This window comes from Puntigrus tetrazona, chromosome 20 (genome assembly GCF_018831695.1).
Source record: "Puntigrus tetrazona isolate hp1 chromosome 20, ASM1883169v1, whole genome shotgun sequence".
Taxonomy (NCBI): Eukaryota; Metazoa; Chordata; class Actinopteri; order Cypriniformes; family Cyprinidae; genus Puntigrus; species Puntigrus tetrazona.
In genome coordinates, this window is record NC_056718.1 from 19,750,241 (window position 1) to 19,757,975 (window position 7,735).

Sequence of the window (7,735 nt, forward strand, 5' to 3'; positions counted from 1 at the left end):
AAAGAACAATTCTTAAAACATATGTTTTTGTAAATGTATCGATTGTGTTCCGAGTGTGCTATATGGCATACTAGATTAGATTTATAAAGTTAACGACATCTAGTGAGAAACCACCAGGCGTTTTCGATGACTAACGTTTGACTGGAATGCCGTGTGTCAGACCGAAAGTGCAAATCAAAATATCGATCCTGACCTTTTATTATTCCAGCAACATAAGTTTCGTTTCAAACGCGTGATGTTTTGGGAAGAGGGTGATTTGACCGCTCACCTCAAGTCCTAGAAAACAAGAGGCAGTCTCGGGATTACTGTAGTCTCAACTTCCTGGAAGGATGACGTGTTCTCTCCCTGGCGAGAATACTCGAGTTTTTGTCTTAAAGAAACAATGCGGAGTCTGTGCTTCTTATGAAACTGCTTTGTGCGCTGTTTAACCTGAGCCTGTGACACAAAGGACATATCACTCGGGGATGAAAAATAATAAGAAAAACGCAATAAAGCAAAATTCAATTATTAAAATAATTTGGTCACATCCTATGCTCTTGGTTTTTCATAATGCGCACTTACAGTATGAAATATGCATACAGAAATGAAAACAAAACAAAACAAAAAAAGAAAATACGTCAGTCTTTTTGATCTTTTTTATTTTACTTTTTATTATTATTTTTTTATTTTTTAGCGATTCATAAAATATTAGGCATACAGAGAGAATGATTAGGCATATTTTACATACTTTTATTTTTATAACGTTCATGCTGGGTGTGAAGATTTAAATAGTGGACGTGCAGTACAAACAGAAGTGAAAAAAAGCTTATTTTTTTGTTAAAATTTAAATGAAGCCAAATTAAAGATATATGCAACATTTTATAATCATATATAAAATATTGGGCATTTGCTGTGATTTAATAATCATTCCTCTTTCTATACATCTCTAATAATTTTATAAATGAAGGCATACACACACACACACACACACACACACACACAGACTGAGCAAATTATCTTAAACTGATCAAAAATATGAAGAATACAGAAAAAGAAAGTTTGAGAGGGGATATTGTAAAAACAAAACCGAAAGACTTAATATGATGAAATATGGCTGTAAATCTTTCTTCACATCATAAAGAAACTGATTGGAAATGATTATTTACTACACTGAATATCGTAGGGACCTTTATCTCATCTGTCTTCTCGTTTCACTCAAACTTTTACATTTTTTGTTGATAGATAACAATCATCACATAACAGATGGAAAAGTGAAATCACTTCTTCTGAATCTTCGTGTGTATTAATAGCTAGCGGGTCAATATTGACATCATAACAGCTGTATCCATGCCCCAGACACAAAAATGACCGCAGGCCTTGAAACACCTGTTTAACTTTATATGATGAAGCACACTGAACTCTATGACGTGACTCTGCCCTGCCAGATATGATAAAGAGACGATAAGATAGTGAATACTGCTATATTGGGCTGATCGTAAGGTTTCAGATTTAGTTTGTTCGAATGAGTCCACACATGTCTGGAATACATTTTTAGCTTAAATATAAATAAAATCCATATTATGTTTCATGAAAAATGTTAGTATAAATGTATCTTAATATTTGGTTCAGCCTGTAAAGCTTTACAGTATTTAATGAATTTATGGACACATTTGGCAACAAAAAAAAAAATCACAAGCATCATTTTAATTTGAACAGCGCCAGTTGTATTTGTGATTTTGGTAGTGGTAGTACTTAAATTAAAATATTGAAAAATATATTATATCTGTAATCTGTAGACCAAACACACACAAAAAAAATTAAGCTACACATGAAAATTTATGTGGGCCGCATAACATGCCAAGAAGTAATATACAAGGACTTTTCACAGAACTAACTTCCCTTTTCAAAATATTTTTTGTGACTTTTAACCAGCTGGCGCTGCTTGATAGTAAACGTTTGAAGTCAGTTCCAGCAGAATAAGCACAGGTGTACTGGAAATAAAATGACATACGTCTTGAACAATACATTTATTGTTTCAAATTAGTTTTTAACTGATTATCACTTATTAACAAACAGAAAGAAATGCTAGAAGCACCACACACTAGACCGAGGAGGAAAAAAATAAAGATGAATAATTAAACATAAATTATTAATTAATAAAAGCAATACGGAATATTGATTCAAAAACAGAATATTAACTATATAACTGTGAATCAAACAATTCACAAAGACTTGAAACTCCTACCGAACTGCTTTTCATAAAAAAAGCCTAGCTAAAAATATTTGTATTTTATATTTCTTGAGGGAAAAAAATTCCTACTCGGTTTAAAAGAAGTATCTGTATCTTCATTTATTGGCAGATCAAATAAGGAAAGAAAACAGCAACAAATTCACTTCAAAATATCTTTTTAAATGTCTCTCTTTGAGTTTTAGGAAAAGCAAATAAGAAAATCAAAGACCACATGAAATGTTATTTTTAAAAAAAAAAAAAACTACCTGAATTTAATTCTCTTATATAAAAACTTTACATTGCTATTTTCACAGTAACAGCAATCAATTCACTTTAAAAATAGTTCATATTCAAGTCTTTGCTATAAGTCAGATGGAACTTATTCATAACCCAGATTCATCAATTATTGATAAATGATTTTGAGAAATTCATTTTTAAGCCTGACAGCTATCATTTCTATTGGGAAAAAATAAATATTATGTGTGTTTAGACTTTGTGGTCGTGTTTACGCATGGCTGCTTAGTAACACTGTTTTGTGCAAGCACAATTGTTTGTAATAAGGGAGTGTTTTAATGGTGATTGCACCAGGACTGACTGCTGAAAAGGGATCAGTGGAAATTCTAGAACACAGAGGTATGGAGTGTGTAATGACCCAACTAGAGCAAGAGAGCTGTGCTTCACATCCAGCAGAGGAATGCAGACGCTGCCCACTCCCTGAAATCACTCCAAAATCATTTCCACTCAACATCTATCCACCACAAAATAAAGCAAACACAGCCAAACTATCAGCTCTAACATCTGCTTCAACATTTTCCTTTTATCTAATTATTTTGTAGATTTATATGAGTGATGATTTGTTGATCTTGTTAGGTGTGCGTGTTTGATATTAATGTTACAAATATAAATAAACGCTCCCGCTTCTTCTAAAACACTCTCAACAATGGAAATTAAATGCAACATTAATAGAAACACGACTTTAAAAATAAAACAGTCATATGCACTAGCTTAACTCCGATTCTGCCCAACAGACACTATATTAGATATCAGAAAGGGTTAAAATAGACTAGGTGAATTATAATGTTTACTAGAAATACATTTACATACTTTTTGAGCACATTGTAACATTTCAACTCACTAAAATTAAAAACACGTGCCCTGTAAATAATCAAAGTGGTGGCAAGTTAAGAAAATAAAGCAACCAATTACTGGGACGAGTTAGACGGTGAAAACATTTTGGTGGATGTGGAAAACCAGATCACTCGTGGGACTTTAAAAAGACTAAACAGGCAAATCAAAAGACAGCAACACACTGGACCTGGGATCATCTCTCCATCTTCTCACAACTTCCATTAACAGACAAAACATAAGTGTGTTTTAACAGAGTGAGAGTGATTTTCTGGTCTCCCCCTGACCAGCTAGCCAGCCAATCTCTCCTCTCTCCTGTGTCTTTTTCACAACTATTCAGTGCATTACACTACTAGGGCATACCAGAGATCCCATGTCATTACACGGGTATGTCTCCTTTATTCGCTCATTAGGTTAAACGCGTCGGGCTGCGACTTCGATTCCTCCGCGGCGCTGGGAGGGCGGGGGCCTCGGCTTGCCCGGTTATGGTGCGCGCGGAGGGTTGCCTGATTGCATCATCGCGAAGACGGCGTTCTTGATACTATAAATAGGGGTGACGTCACTCGCCCCGCCCCTCGTAGTAGTTCACGTCCTCCGCCATAAAAAGGGGTGATGCAACGAGCCGGCGACAACTGTAACTTTACCAGCTGAGCGCGAGAACGCTCCAGTCGGAGGAGAGCATCCCAACACGCGCGTTTATTCAGTCGGTCAAAACAAGGTGAGCGGCAGCGTTGCTTCGCTTGTTATTTTCGGGGTTGTCGCAACTGTTTTGGAACGGGCTGGAAAACGTTCACGCTTGTTTTCTAATGAATAAACCTAGCCAGCGACTGATTTCGATACAACTGTGTTTTTGGGCCAAGCGATTGCACTTGTTATAGATCATTTCGCGGTCAGAATGTAATCTGTTGCGCTGTTTATGTTTAGATTTTGTTGTATTTAATTGTTATCTTGTGGTCTAGCTCCTTTAGAATAGTTACAAAACGTGCGGAACTGGGCTGCGGTAACTTATGTTGAAATATTTGGGTAACGGATTATTTTAAGTGGTTCTGTTTATGCGAATCTTATCGTTATGGCTGACTGTAAAAAGATTATAGGCGATAGATTTGAGGGTAACCGGATTAGTTTATTAAACTGTTAAAAATTATTATGTATTAGGATTGTTATAAACGTATATTTAACAAATAATTCGAGTAGTTGAATATAATCGCATAACATTTATATAAAAGAACAAAGGTGCCTGATATATATTTTTTAGACCATAGGTTATGTATAAGTTATATAACAATCATTGCCAGAACGTAAATACTCTAAAATAATATGTTGTGACAATATTAAAACATTATATGACAGCACGGTGTAACTGTCATTACGCTGTATTATTGTAATATACTTGTAATAACTTATTTCAGTTATTAAAATCAGAAAATGTAAAATCATTGTAAAAGTTAGGCATGTGGTACAACTGAAGGACAAATTACTTTAAATTTTAATCTTATGAAAAATTTACTTTATAGCAACTGTTTATGAATTAATAAAAATTAATTAATTATATATATATATATATATATATATATATATATATATATATATATATATATATATATATATATATACACTGCATATAACAGCACAAAACTTTTTTAATTAATAATTTAATTTAATTTGCAAACAAAAATATTGGAAATACTTACTCATTAATTCATAAAGTCATTTATTTAATGCAGTTCATATTCATACTTTTTCTGAAATACTCTTTTACATTTATTGTTAAATTACACTTTATTTTATTATTATTTTACATTTATTGTTAAATTTTCTCTTATTACATTACTAACATTCAGCAGAGAAGGTGGTATAAGTTTGTAATTGACTACCAAAGTTTACTGTGACCAGTTTCTATATTAAGAGCGTGATTTAAATCTTGGCTTCAAATGTTTTAGATTTCGAAATGATGCTTCAGCATCCTGGTCTAAGGTCCGTCGGAGATCAGCGCCTGCTTTGGTACCCTGCCCTCCCCGCCCGGCTCACTCACGCTGGACGACTTCACCAACTTCTACTCCATTAGTGAAAGAGGAGCTGCGCCACACCATCCAGAACAAGCGCCTGTCCAACGGCATGAGCACCCTGACCACCGACCGAAGGTGGTACAGAACGCCCACTGAACTACCTGTGATGAAGCGTGGAGGTGAGAACCACTCGCTTACAGTTAGAACGCTGAATCAAATGTGATTTCTTGTATTTCGTACATTAGTTATATTGAGTAACCTGCATGCAGAAAAGCCGTGCTTGTGCAATTCACTTGTTCATCCACTCTGTGGACCCAATTTAGAATCATTAGAAGTGTTTCGCCTTTCATGAAATCGATATTTAGTGCGCAAATGTAGGTATATCTGAACATGTGTCATAAATTTTGCATTGCAGGTCGCTTCCAGAGGAGAGGAAAGGAGAAAAGACGGAGGGAGAGAAACAAAATTGCAGCAGCAAAATGCAGAAACAAGAAAAAAGAGAAACCGACAATTTACAAAAGGTGATTGTATTTATTATTTATTTATTAAGTTTAATTTAAATATATTAATATATATATTATATATTTTATTTGATTATTTAGAATATATAAAATGCACCAAATATAAGGACCGATATATACAATAGATTTTGTATTTCAGTAATTTATTCTGTAAACTCATGAATGGCTTTCTTTAACTCAGGAGTCAGAGAAGTTGAGTCCATCAATGCCGAAAGTTGAAAGCCCAGATTGAGGAGCTGAAGAACCAAAAGCAGCAGTTAGTTTACATGCTCAACCTGCACAGGCCCACCTGTATCGTCCGAGCTCAGAACTGCCAGGACTTCCGAAGACGAGAGGAAGCTCTTCTTCATCCAGCAAATCAAAGAGACCACCCTCCAGGGTCTGAATCTTACCGCAGTGGACCAATGCACACCTCTCAATCCAAACCAGCCAGGGCACACTCTAAATCACAAACTGTACAGACAAGAAGCTGTAATGGTTCGGCAACCCCGCCAAGGAAACGCTGAAGGTTCACCCTGGTTACATTATAAAGGACTAAACACGGTGCCTGCCATGCTGCCAGTCAAGGTCGGTCTGATGTACACTGAAAGAGACTGTTAAAGCACTAGCAAGTGCTGAAGGATGCCTGATGCGTTTCATTTAAATGTGTTCGTAATTGTATGTTTAACATAATATGCTTTTGTATGCACCAAAGCCTGATGTCGTGTTGATGCTAGAACGACATGATTTAATTTATTTATCAGCTTGTTGGTTAAATGAAACCCTGTGTGGTGTGTTTGACAGCAAGTACTATTCTAGCGAGCGGAAACAAATGTAGTCGCTTATGCAGCATCTTTCACTCACCAGCGAGACATACAGGGTGATGAAATTGTTTAGTTCACGATTTATCTCTGGCCTCTGCCTTGTTGTTGTTAGCCCACATAATATGCCACATGAAGTATTCAGCTGCTACTAATCTCTCAGGACCTGGTCTATATATTGCAGGAAAACTCACGTTAAATAAACAGATAAAATAACAGGGAAGTCGACACGAGCGGACTTTGAGATGACGAGGTGTCTCGCGTGACGCTACTTACAAGGAAGTTTCCACTCTTCTTCACCGAAAAGCCTGTTTGCTATCACCAAACCGTATGACTATGTTGTTGTTACAATGCTGTGAGGTAGAAGGTCTGGCGCTTGCCAGCCTACTGTATAAAAAGGAGAAAAAGTGTTTTTGTGCCATTAGCAAGGACATGCTTATTTTTTGACGCCGCTTTTTCATACTGTAGTTGTGTGTTGTTATTGTCTAGATACACAAACCTCTGCACTCCCAGTTAACCAGAAATGTTCTCAGAACTTTGGCTAATGTCCTGTAATGTTAACAGAATGGAACTTTTGTGATGTTAGTACCATCTTGTCACACCTTTTTTTTGAAATGTTACTGCATTTTACTATTTGCTCTCATGGGCATCTAGAGAGAGTATCTTGTAAAACGTAGTGTCTCCAGTAATGTTTTCAAATGGTTTCAGTGGCTGATTTGCCTTAAAGTTTTCTCCTCTCCAGCGTTTTGTATATTTGCTTTCTTCTATTCATAAAACAACATGGAGGATTTTAGCCGTATGTTCTTAGAATGTATTTTTGTTATTGGCCCTCATCCCAAAGGGAAAAAAAAACTTGAAGTAAAGCTCTTATTAATCGTCTGTGTTCTTAGATCACATGTCAAGTAGTTAGTGTCACACCGTGTTGTTAGTGAAGAAACACATACACGAGACATCTGATCAGCAGCCCTGTGACTGCATTTCTTATTACAGAGAAAAGGTGTACTGAAGTATAAAAATCGTCTATTACTGCTAAAAACTGGAAAACTCCTGATCTTTAACAAACTTCTCCTTATG

General features: G+C 35.7%; 1 pseudogene; it reads left to right on the plus strand.

The window, feature by feature from the left end:
* The first annotated feature begins 5,282 nt into the window (after positions 1-5,282).
* LOC122325501 lies at positions 5,283-6,461 on the plus strand (annotated as a pseudogene).
* The last annotated feature ends 1,274 nt before the right edge of the window (positions 6,462-7,735 follow it).